The sequence below is a fragment of the Perognathus longimembris genome, chromosome 11, assembly GCF_023159225.1.
Source record: "Perognathus longimembris pacificus isolate PPM17 chromosome 11, ASM2315922v1, whole genome shotgun sequence".
NCBI lineage: Eukaryota > Metazoa > Chordata > Mammalia > Rodentia > Heteromyidae > Perognathus > Perognathus longimembris.
In genome coordinates this window covers 32,518,505-32,538,528 of record NC_063171.1, presented here as the reverse complement: position 1 = coordinate 32,538,528, position 20,024 = coordinate 32,518,505, and positions in this window count along the sequence as shown.

Genomic DNA, 20,024 nt, shown 5'->3' with positions numbered 1-20,024 from the left:
CCAGTCCCAGGCTTGAACTCAGGGCCTGGGCACTGTCCCTGAGCCTCTCTATGCGCAAGGCTAGCTCTCTACCACTTGAGCCACAGCACCACTTATGTTTATATGGTACTGAGGAATCGAACCCAGGGCCTCATGCATGCTAGGCAGTCTACCACTAAACCACATTCTCTAGCCTTTTAGAATTTTTTTGTACTAGCTCATACTTTATTGTCAATATTTAAGATCCTGTATAGGGCAAATGCTTATTAGAATATTAAATAAATAATAATGGAACAGGGCCAAACATAAGAAGGTGTTACAAAATAATCATTGCAGTTGGCTCAAATATGTGTTATTGAAGACCTTTAAAAACAAGAAGCCAGATGCCAGTGGCTTACACCTATTATTCTATTCAGGAAGCTGAGATCTAAGGATCACAGTTCTAAGCTGGCCTGGGTAAGAAAGTATGTGTAACTCTTATCTCCAAACACACACACACACACACACACACACACACACACACACACACACTGGGTAAGAAAGTCTGTGTAACTCTTATCTCCAAATACACACACACACACACACACACACACACACACACACACACACACAGCCAGAAATGGAGCTTTGGCTCAAGTGGTAGATTACTAATCTTGAGTCAAAAAGGTCAGAGACACCAAGGAGAAGAGGAGGAGAAGGAGGAGGAGAAGGAGGAGGAGGAGGGAGGAGGAGGAGGGGGGGGAGGGAGGAGGAGGAAGAGGGGGAAGAAGAAGAAGAAGAAGAAGAAGAAGAAGAAGAAGAAGAAGAAGAGGAGGAGGAGGAGGAGGAGGAGGAGGAGGAGGAGGAGGAGGAGGAGGAGGAGGAGGAGGAGGGAGGAGGAGGGAGGAGGAGGGAGGAGGAGGAGGGGGGAGGGAGGAGGAGGAAGAAGGGGAAGAAGGGGAGGAAGAAGAAGAAGAAGAGGAGGAGGAGGAGGAGGAGGAGGAGGAAGAGGAGGAGGAGGAGGAGGAGGAGGAGGAGGAGGAGGAGGAGGAGGAGGAGGAGGAGGAGGAGGAGGAATAAGAGAGAGATCTAGATAGCATAGCTGACTACTGTAATCCCAAGTACTCAGGAGGTAGAGATCTGAGGCTAACCCAGAGAAGAATGAAAAAGCCTATCTGAAAAATAAGCTAAAGCCAAAAAAAGGCTAGAGGTGTGGCTAGAGGGGTAGAGCATTTGCAACTCAGAAGCTCTTAGTTCAAGCCTAAGTGCCACAAAATAAATAAACAAACAAATATGTAAGATAGAGGCAGGTGTGGTTGAGCATTCCTGGCATTAAATCACTCAAAAGGCTAAGGAAAGAGTCTTACTGTGTTAGGAGACCATGTCAAAGAAGAGGGGAATAGGAAGGAGAGAGGGAGAGAAAAAAAGAAAGAGAGAGATCAAGAGATGGAGAGAGAGGGCTGGGGATATGGCCTAGTGGCAAGAGAGCCTGCCTCGTATACATGAAGCCCTGGGTTCGATTCCCTAGCACCACATATACGGAAAACGGCCAGAAGTGGCGCTGTGGCTCAAGTGGCAGAGTGCTAGCCTTGAGCAAAAGGAAGGCAGGGACAGTGCTCAGGCCCTGAGTCCAAGCCCCAGGACTCCCCCCCCCCCAAAAAAAAAAAAGAGATGGAGAGAGAGTAGGAGCAAGCTGCAAAGGAAGTGCCATCTAGAAAGTTAAGATATTAACTGTGTAGTATTTATCTCTGACTGCAGCCTTAAGGCTGATTCTATCTGTTCTTCTTCTTTTTTTTTTTTTAACTAGGGCCAATGAGGAAATAATAAAAAGTCAGTTCAGTATTGTAAAGCCCAACATAAAGAAGCACTCAGCTGTAGCAACAGAGAAGTCTTACTCTATAAAACACACAAAGACTGTACACACCAGCTAGTCATGTTCCTTACAGGCCATCATGGTGACTTCAAGGGCGTTCCATGTGCCACAGCTGATATGCTCCTAGGACCAATGGGTAAATTATACTGTGCTTCACATACTGTACCCATGTGGAGCCACTTCTGCAGAACATTTATGGAAATGCCAGGTTGTTTACCCAGCTATTAGGAAACATTAGACCATTTAGCAAATGTTGTTCTTGATTTTTTTTTTTTTTTTTTTTTTGGCCAGTCCTGGGGCTTGGACTCTGGGCCTGAGCACTGTCCCTGGCTTTTTGCTCAAGGCTAGCACTCTGCCACTTGAGCCACAGCACCACTTCTGGCCATTTTCTGTATATGTTGTGCTGGGGAATTGAACCCAGGGCTTCATGTATCGGAGGCAAGCACTCTTGCCACTAGGCCATATTCCCAGCCCGTTGTTCTTGATTTTTTTTTTTTTTTTTTTTGCCAGTCCTGGGCCTTGGACTCAGGGCCTGAGCACTGTCCCTGGCTTCTTCCCGCTCAAGAGCACTGTCCCTGGCTTCTTCCCGCTCAAGGCTAGCACTCTGCCACTTGAGCCACAGCGCCGCTTCTGGCCGTTTTCTGTATATGTGGTGCTGGGGAATCGAACCTAGGGCCTCCTGTATCCGAGGCAGGCACTCTTGCCACTAGGCTATATCCCCAGCCCCCGTTGTTCTTGATTTTTAAGATGGCAATATATCAGGGATGTCTGAATGTATCTGTTTTTTGGTGTGTGTGTGTGTGTGTGTGTGTGTGTGTGTGTGTGTGTGTGTGTGTGTGTGTGTTTTGCCAGTCCTGGGGCTGAGCACTTAGGGCCTGAGCACTGTCCCTGGCTTCTTTTTGCTCAAGGCTAGCACTCTGCCAACTTGAGCCACAGCACCACTTCTGGCCTTTTCTATATATGTGGTGCTGAGGAATTGAACCTAGGGCTTCATGTTTACAAGGCAACCACTCTTGCCACTAGGCCATATTCCTAGCCCCCAAATAGAAGATTTCTAAATGACATTGCTTAATTATTTTGTTGTGTTGGTTCTGGGGCTTGAACTCAAGGCCTCATATACTTGCTTTGCTTTTTTTACTCAAGGTTGGTGCTCTACCATTTGAGCCACAGCTTACTTCCAGCATTTTGCTGGATAATTGACAGCAAGAGTCTCATGGGTTTTTCTGCCTAGGTTGGCTTCAAACCATGATCCTCAGGTATCAGCTTCCTGAGTAGGTAGAACTGTACAAGCATGTGCCACTGGCACCCAACAATTACTTTCTTTAAATAAATAAAGGAAAGTTGTAGATGTAACTTTAAAGTTTCTAAATGGTTATCTTAAAATATGGAGGTCAGATGCAGATGGTGAAAACCCATCATGCCAGCACTCAGGAGGCCTACACCAAGAGGATCAGGAGCCAGAGGCCAGCCTGGGCTCCATAGTAGGACTCAGCCTCAAGAGTAAATAAATACACAAATAAGCAAACAAAATAAATAAAACAAAAAATAAAAACCAGGGCTGGGACTGTGGCTTAGTGGTAGAGTGCTTGCTTAGCATGCATGAAGCCCTGGATTCGATTCTTCAGCACCACATACACAGAAAAAACCAGAAGTGGTGCTGTGGCTCAAGAGGTAGAGTGCTAGCCTTGAGCAAAAAAAAGAAGCCAGGGACAGTGCTCAGGCCCTGCGTCCAAGCCCCAGGACTGGCAAAAAATAAAAAATAAAAACCAAAATGCTGTGGGATCCATTTCATATCTTTGCTGTATATATTCCTACATAAACATGTAGCATTACATGTGCTGTTTGAATACTTGAATGCTGAGCTCAGGAAGGGTGGGAATGGTATTTGTCTTATTGGCATACAGCTAAAAATGAATGACTAGAGACCTCATTAAAGCTAGGAAACAAAAATTAGGAATTATAAAAAAACAGGGGCTGGGAATATGGCCTAATGGCAAGAGTGCTTGACTCATATACGTGAAGACATGGGTTCAATTCCCCAGCACCACATATGTAGAAAACAAAAACAAAAACAAAAAACAGCCAGAAGTGGCGCTGTGGCTCAAGTGGCAGAGTTCTAGGCCTTGAGCAAAGAGACGCCAGGGACAGTGAGTGCTCAGGCCTTGAGACCAAGGCCCAGGACTGGCAACCAAAAAAAGACACAAAACAACAACAACAACAACAAAAATAAAAACAGCCAGTCACTGGTGGCTCAAACCTGTAATCCTAGCTACTCAGGAAGCTGAGATCTGAGGATTGAGGTTCAAGGCCAGCCCAGGCAGAAAAGTCTATGAGACTCTTATCTCTAATCAACCCCCAGAAAACTGGGAGTTGCACTGTGGCTCAAAGATGTAGAGCACTATCTTTGAGTGAAAAAGCACAAGGACAGTGCCCAGGCCCTGAGTTCAAGCTCCACAATTGACAAAACAAACCTGTAGTACTGGTTACTGGAAGCTTACACTTGTAATCTTAGCTACTTGGGAAGCTGAGGCAGAGGAATGACTGAGGTTTGAAGCCAGCCCAGGCAAAAAAGTTTGAGATTCTTATAATCAATTGACCAGCAAAATGCCAGAGTAGAGGCATAACTCAAGTTGTAAAGTGTCAGCTGAGCAAGCAAGTTGAATAATGAATAATAGTAACAATAATGATCCAGTGGGTCATTCCTAGAATCCTAACTACTCAGAAGGTTTAGATCTAAGACTCACTGTTCAAAGTTGGGGTAGAAAAGTCTATGAGACCCTTATCTCCAATTAACCAGCAATAAGCCAGAAGTGGAACTATGACTCCAGTGGTAGAGCACTAGCTTTGAGCAAAGAGGCAAAGGGACATTGCCCAGGCCCTGAGTTCAAGTCTCAGTACTTCACCCTGTCCATCCTCCCCACAGAGAAAGATCTGGTTATGTACTGCTACCATGAGACACATTTTCACGTTTTTAGATCCATAAGCTCAAACAGGTCAAAACTGAAAGATGAAGAATTATACACGCTGTAAGTAGCAGACAAAACAGGTCTTCTTTCTCTCCCTCCTTCCTTCTTTCTCTCCCTTCTTACTTCTTTGTTAGTGCTTGGATGAAAACCATAGCTCTTACATGCTGCATATGTGCTCTATTATTGAGCCGCATCCCTGATCCAAAAGTAGGCTTTAGAACATAGTATATTACTTAAGACAAATTGGAACACTTTATGGCTGAATCATTACATCCAAATACAAAATAACACTTGGGGCTAGGAATGTGGCTTAGTGTTAGAGTACTTGCCTAGCATGCATGAAGCCCTGGATTTGATTCCTCAGCACCACATATATGGAAAGAGCCAGAAGTGGCACTGTGGCTCAAGTGGCAGAGTGCTAGCCTTGAGCAAAAAGAAGCCAGGGACAGTGCTCAGGACCTGAGTACAAGCGCCAGGACTGGCAAAAAAAAAAAAAAGTAACAATTATAAATACATATATACTTAACAGAAGAGCCTCAAGGAGCAAAGGGCAGGGTGTGGTGACATGCACTTATAATTACAGCACTGGGGAGGCTGAAGCAGGAGGTGGACAGCAAGTTCTAGACCTACCTGGGCTACTCAGAGCAACTCTGCCTCCATGGGGAGGAAAACCCCTCAAGTACTCAAAGAAATTAACTGCAATATTTGGAAGGAGCTGGGCTCCAGTGGTTGGTGCCTGTAACCCTAGCTACTCAGGAGGCTGAGATCTGCAGATGGAGGTGCACAGCCAGTTTGGGCAGGAAAGCCCATGAGACTCTTATCTTCAATTAACCTCCAGAAAACCTGAAGTAGCTCTGTGGCTCAAAGTGCTAGAGGGCTAGCCTTGAGAAAAAAAAAAAATCTCAGGGACAACACCTAGTCCCTGAGTACAAGCTCTAGGACTGACCCCCCCCCCCCAAAAAAAAAAAGGAAGAACAAATTTGAAAGGAGTTGACAATTCAACCATGTTAGTTGGATATTTCAGTACTTAAAATCCTCTTACCATGTGGTAGCCAATACCAATGTCTCAAAGACATTTGTCTTTAAGAGACATCTGATCAAGATTCCAAGTGTTGCCATCAAGGGCTGCATTCCTTGGGGGCTCTGCTTCCCATAGGCCACTCCCTGTCAGTGAAATGACTGAAGAGCTGCAGTGGAACACATTCTTGTAAGCCATGTGATTCTTGTGATTGTCAACAGTTTGATTTGCAGACTGCCAATAAACTTGCACAGCCTTTCTTAGTTTGCACAATAGTCTAGGATGTTTTTACCCAGTCTTGCTTTACTCTCTCCTGAACTTAATTAGACTTGTACTTAAATCTCTTGTCTTCCCCAGCTCCCTTCCTGTTTCCCATCACATACATTTCCTCTAATGAAGTCTTTGTCTCCTCCATCTTTTATTTGCTCTGTGTGTGTGTGTGTGTGTGTGTATGTGTGTATGCTGGTACTTGGACTTGAACTCCAAGCCTCCTCTTCTTGCTTGGCTTTTACTGTTCAAGGCTGGTATTCTACCATTTGAGCCACAACATCCCACTTATGGCTCTTCCTGGTTCATTGAAGATAAGAGTCTCAGGGACTTTTCTTCCCCAGCTTTGAACAGTGATCCTCAGATATCAGCCTTCTGAGTAGCTAGGATTACAGGAGTGAGTCATTAACACCTGGTGGCATCTGTTTCTTGGAGGGTACAGACTAATAAAGGTACCAGAAGTAGTCCAAGAAAATCAGTGGCAAAACGGGAATTTAGAAGTGGCTCAACTACTGATAAGCATATAAGAGAATGCTGTCAGGCTAGGCATGTGGCTTAGTGGTAGAGTGCTTGCCAAGCATGCACGAAGTCCTGGGTTCAATCACTCAGTACCACATAAACAGAAAAGGCCAGAAGTAGTGCTGTGGCTCAAGTGGTGGAGTACAAGCCTTGAGCAAAAGAAGTTCAGGGACAGTGCCCAGGCTCTGTGTTCAAAGCCAGGACTAGCAAAGAGAGAGAGAGAGAGAGAGAGAGACAGAGAGAGAGAGAGAGACAGAGAGAGAGAGAGAGAGAGAGAGAGAGAGACAGAGAGAGAGAGAGAGAGAGACAGAGAGAGAGATAGAGAGGGAGAGAATGCTGTCCAGGGGACAAATGTTGGTGAGTGAGGCATGGTACACAATGGTGGCTGAGTTGACAAAGATTTCACCTGTGACCTGGGGAAATGGCACCACTGGGGAATGCTGGTGAAGGGAAATTCTGTAGCAGGTACAGTATTTCAGGCCTTTCAAAGACATGAGGGACCAAGGTTCAGAAAGAAAGTGGAGTATGCTGTTTGCTGCTATGCTGTAGTGATGCTTCAAAAAAGGATAAGAGTGAGGACTGTTTATAGTCAGTGATTGACTGGGAGACCCACAGACCCTCTGTGGTAGTTTGCACAAAAACCTTGAGTTCAAGGCAGGTTTAAGTGGCTCATCCTGGAGGACTGTGGTTTAAAGCCAGCCTGGGCAGGATAGTTGTGAGACTCCTACCTCTAGTTAAACACACACACACACACACACCTTGAAGTGAAGCTGTGGCTCTAGTGGTAGAGGTCTAGCCTTGAGCAAAAAAGTTAAGGGAACTAGACCCTCAGTTTAAGTTCCAGTACACACACACACACACACACACACACACACACACACACACACACACACGCCCTGAGTTCTTCAAGGCAAAGACAGGAGACATTTTAGCTGTACTCTGTCCCTATTTGTTACAAAAGGGATACTGAGGGTTAGAAAAGAGATATTGAGTATCAGAGCCTGGGTGACAAAAATCAGGTTTCAGAAAGATGGGTGGACAGTCTGGAACCATGAGTTTTGACCTCCACAACTACAACTAGCAGGATGAAGCTGAACAGTGTAGAGCATAATTAACAAACCAGGGATCCGAAGCTCATCTTTATTGGATACTTGTAGCTGGCTAGGCAAGATCAATGAACGCTTGACTTTATGTGAGCTTGTTGTGTAGAAGCACATTAGAAATTATAACCTGAGCTCATGCCTGTAATCTTAGCTACTCAGGAGGCTAAGATCTGAGGGTGGAAGTTCTTCCAAGCCAGCCTAGGTAGAAAAGTCCCTGAGAGACTCTTTTTTTTTTTTTTTTTGGTCAGTCCTGGGCCTTGGACTCAGGGCCTGAGCACTGTCCCTGGCTTCTTTTTGCTCAAGGCTAGCACTCTGCCACTTGAACCACAGCACCACTTCTAGCTTTTTCTGTTTATGTGGTACTGAGGAATTGAACCCAGGGCTTCATGCATACTAGACAAGCACTCTACCACTGTAATAGGGAGGTCAGATCTGGCCAGTGCCATCATTGGCTGTTGAGGGGTGTCAGATTGACTCCATCTCAGGTTAGTTAAAGAGAGCAGAAGCTGACTCCATCTTCACTAAGATCTCCCCTGCCCTATCCAGGGAAATTCCCCTTCACTGTGATAAAATTATGTTAGTTTATTTGTTTTGTTTTTGTTGCCAGTCCTGGGACATGGACCCAGGGCCTGAGCACTGTCCCTGGCTTCTTTTTGCTCAAGGTTAGCACTCTACCTCTTGAGCCACAGCGCCACTTCCAGCTTTTTTCTATACATGTGGTGCTGAGGAATTGAACCCAGGGCTTCATGTATAGGAGGCAAGCACTTTACCACTAGGCAATTTTCCTAGGCCTGTGATAAAATTATGTAAACTGCTTGACCACCTGAGTAGTGGAACATTGGAGGTTAAACCTGTGTCCTCCCATGAGTAGGCATATCCGCCTGCATCATGTGAACCCTGCCAAATCCATCTAACTAAAATGATAGGTTGGTTCAAACAGATACTGTAAGGCACATTGTAACTCCATTGGCCACCTGCATGTGACCTGCCATGCTCTGTAAGTGTTGCAACCTTATTGGCCACCTGCGTGTGGCAAGCTTGACCATGTGGTGTGGCAAGCTTGACCATGTGGTGTTTGCCCTTATAACCCGACCTCCACCCCGAGTGTGGCCCGGGGCCCACAGTCCCAGCTCCCGGGTCTGGGCCATAACCCTGGCGGATCAGTTCACTTTTTACTTCCCCAATAAATCCATCTTTTTATCATCTTTTTTCTTGAGCCTGTCTCTGAGTGGTGGACTCTTGGAGGGATGGGGGATTCCCTGCTCCCCCTCGGGCCCCATTGTGGTTCCCTCCCTTGGGGGGTGGGGAACTCCATTATACCACTAAGCCTCATTCCCAGCCCTTAGCCAGTATTTTTTAAATTCTCAATTTTTTCTTTGTGCGTTTGCTCATTTATGTTCGCAATTACTAATTTTCCCCCTTCTAGCTTACTGATAAGTACTTTAAAAAAACTTTTAAAATTGTTATGATAAAAGTGATGTACAGGGGCTGGGGATATAGCCTAGTGGCAAGAGTGCCTGCCTCGGATACACGAGGCCCTAGGTTCGATTCCCCAGCACCACATATACAGAAAACGGCCAGAAGCGGCGCTGTGGCTCAAGTGGCAGAGTGCTAGCCTTGAGTGGGAAGAAGCCAGGGACAGTGCTCAGGCCCTGAGTCCAAGGCCCAGGACTGGCAAAAAAAAAAAAAAAAAAAAAAGTGATGTACAGGGGCTGGGAATATGGCCTAGTGGCAGGAGTGCTTGCCTCTCATACATGAGGCCCTGGGTTCGATTCCTCAGCACCACATATACAGAAAATGGCCAGAAGTGGCGCTGTGGCTCAAGTGGCAGAGTGCTAGCCTTGAGCAAAAAAGCCAGGGACAGTGCTCAGGCCCTGAGTTCATGGCCTAGGACTGGCCAAAAAAAAAAAAAAAAAAGTGATGTACAGGCTAGAAATATGGCCTAGTGGCAAGAGTGCTTGTCTTGTATTCATGAGGCCCTGGGTTCGATTCCTCAGCACCACATGTATAGAAAAGGCCAGAAGTGGCACTGTGGCTCAAGTGGCAGAGTGCTAGCCTTGGGCAAAAAGAAGCCAGGGACACTGCTTAGGCCCCGAGTCCAAGCCCCAGGAACTGGCAAAAAAAAAAAAGTGATGTACAAGCTGGGCGCCTATAATCCTATTCTGGAGGCCGAGATCTGAGGATCACAGTTCAAAGCCAACCTGAGCAGGAAAGTCCATCCATGAGACTCTTACCTCCAATTAACCACCAGAAAACTGGACATGGCTCTGTGGCTCAAGTGGTAGAGCACTAATCTTGAGCTGAAGAGCTCATGGACAGTACCCAGCCCCAGAGTTCAAGCCCCATGACCACAGACCCCCCCAAAAAATGTGATATACAGAGGGGTTACAGCCACATAAGTCAGGACATGAATACATTTCTTTTTGGACAATGTCACACTTTCCTTCACTGTCAACCAGTTTTTCTCTCTAGTCCCCACACAACAGTTGTGTAATTGTTTTAACATAGTGTCTAGTGAATACCACTACTTCATTTACTCACCCTTTATTTATTCATTTTTAAGTTTACTGAGATTTGGCTGGGTGCCAGTGGCTCATGCCCATAATTCTAGCTATTCAGGAGGCTGAGATATTAGAATCAGAGTTCAAAGGCATCCCAGGCAGGAAAGGCTCTGAATCTCTTATCTCTAATTAGAAAAGGCCAGGAGTGGAGCTGTGGTTCAAGTAGTAGAGCACCAGCCTTAAGCAATAAAGCTAAGGAACAACACCACCCCCCTGCAATCTCAGTACCAGCAAAAAAGTAAAAATAGCAAGGCTTGGGTGGGGGTAGAAGACCTTAGTTTTGGAATGTCTAGTCCTGAAATGGCAGACTTCTGTGATAATTAAAAGATAAATGAGAAAGGATTTACCAACTGCTATCCACTAGTGTGTTTGTTATTTTCAAAACCATTCTAGCTTGCTATCATTTAACAGCTAAAGTAACTGAATTTTACAGAAATCAAGTAATTTGTCAAATGTTACATAATAACAAAGCAAGGATTTGAAGCTGGTGTCAGTGGCCCATTCCTGTAATCCTAGCCAGTCCAGGCAGGAAAGTCTGTGAGACTTTCATCTTCAATTAAGCACACACACACAAAAAAGGAAGAAGTAAGCTATGTCTCAAATGGTAGTGTTAACCTTAAGCAAAAAAGTTCAGGGACAGCCGGGGGCTAGTGGCTCATGCCTGTAATCCTAGCTACTCAGGAAGCTGAGATCTGAGGATCACGGTTCTAAGCCAGCTCAGGAAGGAAAGTCCGTGAAACTCTTATCTCCAATTAACCACCAGAAAACCGGAAGGGGATCTGTGGCTCAAGTGGTAGAGCCCAAGCCTTGAGCTGAAGAAAGAGCTCAGGGACAGTGCCCAGGGCCAGAGGTCAAGCCCCATAACTGATTTTTTTTTTAAAAGGAAAAAAATGTTCAGGAACATTGTCCAGCCCTTGAGTTCAAGCTCCGGGACTGGCGGATGTGACACACACACACACACACACACACACACACACACACACACACACACACACACACACACCCCAATGACTTGAACCTCCCTTTTCTGTCTAGAGCTTCTTCCTCCTCACACAAGAGCAAGACTCTTAAACTTTTTTTTTTGCCAGTCCTTGGGCTTGACTTCAGGGCCTGGGTACTGTCTCTGAGCTTCTTTTGCTCAAGGTTAGCACTCTATCACTTGAGCCACAGCACCATTTCTGGCTTTTTCTGTGTATGTGGTACTGAGGAATGGAACCCAGGGCTTCATGCATGCTAGGAAAGCACTCTACCACTAGGCCACATTCCCTGCCCTGGCTCTTAAACTTTGGTGAGCCCTAGAATCACCAAGAAACCCCACAAGGCACAGATTGCTCTGCTTTACCCACCAAGTCACAAATCTAATAGGCAGGGGTGGAGCCCAAGGATGTGCATTTTCAGCCACAATCTCCAGCAGCTACTGCTGGTCTGACTATGCACAATGTGGTACTGCCTAAATGACTGATTCTGGTCACAGAGCCAGATGGGGAGACACTTGTGCTATCATATGGTCATCTTTTAGAACAGTGCTCTGACCTGACAAAGCCACTGCAAATGATAACAAGGAGAAAGTAGAAAGGAGCAGTAGAGAACTAAAATGCCTTGCATACAACTGATGTGTGATGACATCTATCCTTCTGATGCAGGAATGAAAGGAAAATGGCTAGGCAATGATGACTCATACTTGTAATCCTAGCTACTCATGAGGCTGAGATCTGAGGATTACAGTTCAAAGCCAGCCTGGGTAGGCAATTCCATGAGACTCTTATCTCCAATTAATCACAAAAAAGCCAGAAGTGGTAGACTGCTAGCTTTGTGCAAAAGAACCTTAAGGACAGTGACCAGAGTTCAAGCCCCAGGACTGGCAAAAAAAAAAAAAAAAGAAGAAGAAAAAGAAGATGAGGAAGAAGAGGAGGAGGAGGTGGTGGAGGAGGAGGAAGAGGAGGAGGAGGAAGAAGAGGAGGAGAAGGTAGGAAGGAAGGAAAAAGAACTCTGAACCTTATTATGTAACTGTACCCATCTGTATATAACTTTGTCAATAAAATTTTTTTAATTTAACAAAAAAAGAAAAAGAACTCTGAGCTGGGTGCTTGTGGCTCACACCTGTAATCCTAGCCACTCCGGAGGCTGACTGAGATCTGGGCTTGAGGTGCAAAGCCAGAAAGAAAGTCAGTGAGACTCTTTTTTACTTTTTTGCCAGTCCTGGGCCTTGGACTCAGGGCCTGAGCACTGTTCCTGGCTTCTTTTTGCTCAAGGCTAGCATTCTGCCACTTGAGCCACAGAACCATTCTGGCCGTTTTCTATATATGTGGTATGTGGTGCTGGGGAATCGAAACCAGGGCTTCATGTATATGAGGTAAGCACTCTTGCCACTAGGCCATATTCCCAGCCTCTCAGTGAGACTCTTATCTCTAATTAACCAGCAGAAAACCAGAAGTGGAGCAGTGACTTTAAGTGGTAGAGTGGGCTAGCCATGAGTGAAAGAGCTCAGGGGCAGCACCAAGGCGCTGAGTTCAAGCCCCGAAATCAACAACCCACTCCATCCTCCTCTTCCAAAAAAACACTTCTGGCTGCTTAAGGTCAGAAAGCAGAGAGGAGAGACAAAAAACTGTCAGTGGCAATGTCCTTTCTTGTTCCTTGGCTACAGCTGCAGTTGCATACTCATGCTGACTGCATCCCCCAATGTTAACTAGGCCAGAAACTGATCACACTGACAAGTGTGATCAGTGGGGATATGGCCTAGTGGCAAGAGAGCTTGCCTCGTATACATGAGGCCCTGGGTTCGATTCCCCAGCACCACATATACAGAAGTGGCGCTATGGCTCAAGTGGCAGAGTGCTAGCTAGCCTTGAGCAAAAGGAAGCCAGGGACAGTGCTCAGGCCTGAGTCCAAGGCCCAGGACTGGCCAAAAAAAAAAAGAATCATCACATCACAGACACCAAGAAGATGTATTTTCTTGAGTCTGTTCAAACTACAGATTTAAAAGTAAAAGAAGAAGCAACTCAATTAGTGGGAGAGGAAGGAGGCCAGTTCAAAATCACTTAATTCAGAATCTGCTGTGTAATTGCTGCAGCAGCTCAGATGTGACTTGAGCATCCCTAGCTCTGGGATTTGGTGACTAGGTTCCCAAGAGAGGATGACACAGCACAGGGAATAACAGCTTGCTTTGCTCTGCAGACAGCAGAGATGTGAAAGTCCTTGTTGAGGTCACTGGTGCCAAGATAATCTTAATAATTTAAACAGACATGGGCAACTTCTGTGTATTTAAACCAGCCCTAGGGATAAAGAAGAGAAAGGAAAGGAGCAAATTTGAAAGCAGGAAGTGCAGAGTGCAGCGAGATGTCATCTGCCAGCTAGGCCTTACCTTTATATAGAAAGCTTTTTGTGTGTATATGTGCTGGTACTGGGGCTTCAATTCAGGGCCTGAATGATGATGTCCCTTAGGGTTTTTTGTTTTTTTTTGTCCCTCACTAAAGGCTAGTGCTCTATCATTCACTTGAACCACAGGTCTACGTTCTGCTTCTTGGTGGTTAACTGGAGATAAGAGTCTCACAGACTTTCCTGCCTACGCTGGCTTTGAACCTCAATTCTCGGATCTCAGCTTCCCGAGTAGCTAAGGTAACAGGAGTGAGCCAATGATACCTGGCTAGTTTTTGATTGTTTTGTAGGCATTTTCATGGATATTCACTCATGTATGGAGGTGAATATTATTATCAGCATTAAGCAAGGTACAGAGGATTACAGTGAGTTAGCTTTATTAGTAAGCTCAGCTGGGAACTGCTGACATGCCAATAATTCCAGCTACTCTAGTGGTGAACATCAGGAGGACCATTGTTTGAGGAGAGCACAGAGAAAATGTTTGTGGGAACACATCTCAACTAATAGCTTGGTACAGTGGTATACCTCTGTCATCCCAGCTATAGCAGGAAGTGTAAATAAAGAGACTGGCCTGGGGAAAAATCAAGACTCTACCTAAAAAAGGGCTAGGTCATGGCTAACAAGCTCATAGCCCTGAGTGCAAAACCATAGAGCTAAAAAAAAATAAGTCCAACTATGTAATACACATACCAAAACAGGTGCCAAAGAAAACACTGGGAAGTGGGTAATGGTAGCACTCATCTGTAACCCCTGGTACTCAGGATATGGAGGCAGGATGATAACAAGTTTGGGGTTATCCTGGGAAAAGTCATGGAGACACTGTCTTAGAAACAAAGAATGAGAAAAAGGGCTGGGAAGGTGCTGGTGGTGGTGGTGCATGGCTCAAGTCTTTTTAAAAAGAAATAAATTATTTTACTGTTATAAAGGTGATATATAGAGGGAATGTCACCCCTTCCCTTGCTCTCTCCCAGTTCTTCCCTCTTATCCCAACCCACAAGTTATATAGTGGCTCAAGACTTAAGAGCATTTGCCTAGAATGTGCAAGGCTCTTGGTTTAATCCCCAGCACAATGTAAAAAGCAAACCAAATCATACGCAACAAACCAAAACAACAGATGAAGATATGACAGACATGTATTTATATACATGCATATACATGTATATATGCACAAACCACATTATGTACTATAGAATATTATATATCCATAAAGAAAAAGGAAAAATCAGGGGCCGGGAGTGTGCCCTAGTGGTAGAGTGCTTGCCTAGCATGCGCAAAGCTCCAGGTTAGATTTGCATCTAACGAAAAAGCCAGAAGTGAAGTGGTGCTATGGCACAAGTGGTAGAGTGCTAGCCTTTAGCAAAAAAGCTCAAGAACAGTGCCCAGGCCCTGAATTCAAGCCCCAAGACTGGCAAAAAAAAAAAAAGAAGGAAAGAAAGATCATGTCATTTGCAGGAAAATGGATGCAAATGAAAGACATCACATTGAATGAGACAAGCCAAGCTAAAAGACCCAAATATCTCAAGATGCTGTAGTTCGAGCTTATAATTCTAGCTACTCAGGAGGCTGAGATTGAGGATCACAGCTTGAAGTCAACCTGGACAGGGGAAGTCTTTTATCTTCAACTAAATACAACAAAACAAAAATAAAGCTAGTAGTGGAGCTGTGGCTTACGTAAGGACAGCACCCAGGTCCTTGCTAAATTCAAGCCCCAGTACCAGCACACAGGCATAGACACACACACACACACACACACACACACACACACACACACAAACACACAAAGAGTCATGTTTTCACTCATGTGGAAACTAAATATGAAAGACATAATACATATTTATGGGTATCTACATACATACATATCCGTATACACGTACTTATGAATAAACATAGGTGAGAAAAACTTTTCTAGCTAAGTGCATTGCTTAAAGGTTGCTGCTTTGGCTTGGTGGCTTGGCTCTTGTCAAGAAAAAGAGGAAATGCTTTGGAAAAAGAATTTGTAAAATGTAAGGTTCGCCCTTCTTTGTGAGATGGAATTAGGACACGCCCCAGACTGTTCAAGTAATAGCAAAGGATGTGGGTATATTTTGAGATTACTGATGAACTCTTAATCTTATTTCAAAGTCACCTATGTAAACAAATTTGATCCTATTCAAACTGGCTACTCCTGACCAGATTGTGGACCTGAGCTCAACCAATCTGAGCAGAGGGGCGGGGTCTGCTGTGTTTGGAATAAATATCTGAGAAGACTGCCTGTTCTGTGTACTTGCTTGCCTTGCTGAGACAATTCTTTATTTTCGTGTCTATTGTGACTCCAGTGGTTTTTGGACAGCATATTTATAACACACAGAACATGAGTCAGACAAAGGGACCACTTGGAGGGGAAAAGGACAAAGAAATACACAGCAAGGATAGATTAAAATGGCATAAAGAGGGGCTGGGAATATGGCCTAGTGGCAAGAGTGCTTCACTTGTATACATGAAACCCTCAGTTCGATTCCCCAGCACCATATACATAGAAAACGGCCAGAAGTGACGCTGGGGCTCAAGTGGCAGAGTGCTAGCCTTGAACAAAAGGAAGCCAGGGACAGTGCTCAGGCCCTGAGTCCACGCCCCAGGACTGGCAACAAAAAACAAAACAAATAAACAAAGAGTGGGCAGGCCTACCGCTAGGCTCTTCCCACTTCACTCCCACCACACAGCCTCAGGCTGGGGCCAGGTGTCTCCAGCTTTTAAAATAAAAACACAATAAAATGGCATAAAGAACCTTAGTGGATGCCTCTGGTAGATGAGGGATGGGGGTAGGGAAAGAGAAATAGACTCAGGGGTACCAGTGGGAGGGAGACAGGCTAAAAAGATGAAGGAGATTGAATATGATCAAAATAGATTTGCAACTATGAAAACAGAACAATGAAACTTGTTGAAATTGTTTTGGGGAAGCCAGGAAGGGAACAGGGAGAGTGATAGAAGGGAAGAAATTGAATGGAAGACATTATAAACATGTGTGGAAATATAACAATGAAATTCCTGTTTAACTAATGTAAGCTAATTAATTAAAAAAAACACAATTGTCTGGAATAGAAATGAAAAGGAAGCACTGGGGAAAAGGACGGTTCCCAAGCATGGTGCCAGCACCTGCCCAACTTCACATTTCATCACAACACAGGGTACATGTGTCTGTCTATGAGAGCGGTGGGCAGATGCATGTGGAAGAGAAACATCTGTGTGAGAGGAAGCAGAGGAGAGCTAAGGACCATACTCTCCACAATCTACCCACTTTGGTAGGCACTACATTAATCTCTTTGTGAGGATCCAGCTCCATGACCTCATCACCTTCCTCTTAAGGGTCTGATGACTTCTTAACAATGTTACATCAGGAATTAAGTGTCAAGGTGAGTTTTAATAGAAATAAACCACATCTAAACCATAGCAGCCAGGTAAATGAAATATTCAGAAATGAGAGTAGTAACTATATAGTTACAATCAAGGGAACAACAGATTTCCTTCCATATAGATGAAAATAATGTTGGCTTGTTGGCATCTTCTTTTTACATAGTTGTTCATTTGGTCATTCATACACTCAACAATCACATAATGAATTCTTCCTGGTTGCTTACCATTCTGTTTAGTGGGCTTTGGGCATGTAGAAATGAGCCAAGAAATATGTATTGGATTCTACCATGTGCCACAGAACTACAGATTGTTTTAGGTGTTGGTGACACCTGTATATCTATAGACATATGTCCAGTTCTGGGGCCTGAACTCAGTGGTTGGGTGCTGTCCCTGAGCTTCTCTGTGCTTAAGACTAGTGCTCTACCACTTGAGCCTTATCACCACTTTTGGCTTTTTTTTTTTTTTTTTTTCTATTCATGTGGTACTGAGGAATCAAACTCAGAGCTTCATGAATGCTAGGCAAGCCCTCTACCACTAGGCCATATTCCTCACCTGTTGATACTTTTTTTTTTTTTTTTTTAATTTGGGCTGGGCACCGGTATCTCATGCCTTTAATCCTAGCTACTCAGGAGGCTGAGATCTGAGGATTACAGTTTAAAGCCAGCCTGGGTGGGAAAGTCCATGAGACTCTTATCTCCAATTAACCACCAGAGAACTGGAAGGGGTGCTGTGGTTCTAGTGGTAGTTAGAGTGCTAGTCGTCTTGAGCTGAAAAGCTCAGAGACAGCACCCAGGCCCAGAGTTCAAGCCCCACAACTGACAAAAAGCTGGTGATTTGTTAATTAGAAAAAAAGGCATGAGATGTTTAAATCAGCTCAGAGTAAGCCAACTAACAAGAGGTCCTATGAGAAATTTATATTTATTTTTTCTTGCTAGTACTAGGCCTTGAACTAAAGGCCTGTCATTCTCCCTTAGCTTTTTCAAGGCTTATGCTCTACCACTGGAGCTACATATCTACTTCTAGGTTTTTGGTGTTAAATTGGAGATAAGATTCTCAAGGACTTGCCTGCTAGGCTAGCTTTTGAACCAAGATCCTCAGATCTCAGCCTCTTGAACAGCTAGCTCAAAGGCATGAGCCACCATTGTCTGGCAAGAAAAATGTCTTGATGGCCAGAGGGAAAGATGTATGGTTTCATATGTGATAAAGCAACATTAGTGACTGGGTATATTGTTTACTGTAAGATGGTCATGTTTGAAACTTTTTGTATTCAAATATTATAGAAAAAAGGCATAGAAATAACAAGAAAGGTGCAGATTTGGGAAAGTTCACAGAGAACACAGTAATTCCTTAATCCTTTTTCCAGGCATACATTCATCAAATTCCAAATTCCAGCAGGATTTATATTGGAGTTATAAAGAGTGCTGCAATGATCCATCATTCTGGAGCCCAAGGCAGGACTATCTTGAGTTTCAGGCCAGTCTGGTCTACGTAGAGACTGTCTAAAAAAAAAAAAAAAATGAAAGAAAGAAAGAAAAAAAAACAAAGAAGAGGGCTGGGGATATAGCCTAGTGGCAAGAGTGCCTGCCTCGGATACACGAGGCCATAGGTTCGATTCCCCAGCACCACATATACAGAAAACGGCCAGAAGCGGCGCTGTGGCTCAAGTGGCAGAGTGCTAGCCTTGAGCGGGAAGAAGCCAGGGACAGTGCTCAGGCCCTGAGTCCAAGGCCCAGGACTGGCAAAAAAACAAAACAAAACAAAACAAAACAAAACAAAGAAGAAAAATTCTGCCTAAGTCCTGGAGGAGTGGAAGACTATTAGGTCTCTGGTGGAAAAGAGAGGTTTGGGAGAAGAGGCAGACTGACTCCAGGAGTTCAAAGCACCCACTCCTCAGCTGTTTGGTAAAAGTGACACATAGCAAGCAAATCTCTCCCTAATGTCTGCCATCAGATACCAGGCAGCCAACTCTCCAGGCTTGGTTTGCTGTATTAGCTCCGTCAGTGACATAAAATAGTTCAAAACTGAAAGAAAGTTTGTGTTCTCTGATACTCTTAAAAAATGAAAGTAATTTAAGACAATTTAGTACATTTTAAAGAAGGGTGTTATTGACTTGTCATCTATTCAGTGATACTGGTCCCAAGTTCACATGAGCAGACACTGAAGTAGTTCAGTCAAGTTCTACCGTTCTCAGGTGTGCCCAGCCAAACTTCCCTTTCCCATTCATTTTTAAGAAGACTTTCTCTTCAAATCCTAATACAGTCTATAGGGTACAGATGGTGTCATGCACAATTCCAAAACTTTACATGACACAGTTGATTCAGACCTTACCAAAAATCCTGGAATTGCCATCGTTGTTAGCACTTAACCTAGGGGAGCACTTAGGGTAAGAGAGATGACTACCCAAGGCCCTGGAGGTGAGGGGCAGAAATCTGGCTTCGCAGGTTGAAGCTGCTCTTAGTCAGTGCTTGGGGTTGCTTTCCTAACCTAGTGACTAATTGTCAATTTCTGAAAAACCAGTTCGATGAAAGATACCAACGGATCAAAATGGCATGGCTAATGAATTATTGAGGAATGGTGTTCTTGTGGCGTGGGAAGGCACTGGTTTTCCAAGGAGGGCACCTCAGAATAAGAGCCTAAAGCTACCCTTTTCTGGGGAGTCATGTGGGAGCGGACAGGCCTGCTAGAGTGAATGGGACTTGGGGGTTTCCTGGACAGGAAATATCTAACCCAGAGGCAGCCTATGGAGTATGGGGGTGGGTTAGGAGAATCTCGTTTTCTGAAAAGACATTTAAAAAAATTTGAGGGGGGGGCTGGATGAGGGCATTAAATGACATTTGCTCTTTGTTTCATTTCAATCTTTCCAGCTTGTTCTAATTTTGCTTCTCCAACCTGGGGCTTTTCGTCCATATTATAAAATCTGCCGATGAGTCCCTTCTCCCTTTTCAATCCCTGTTGAAGTAGGTGGCAGCAAACCACATTTCAAACACCGAAGGA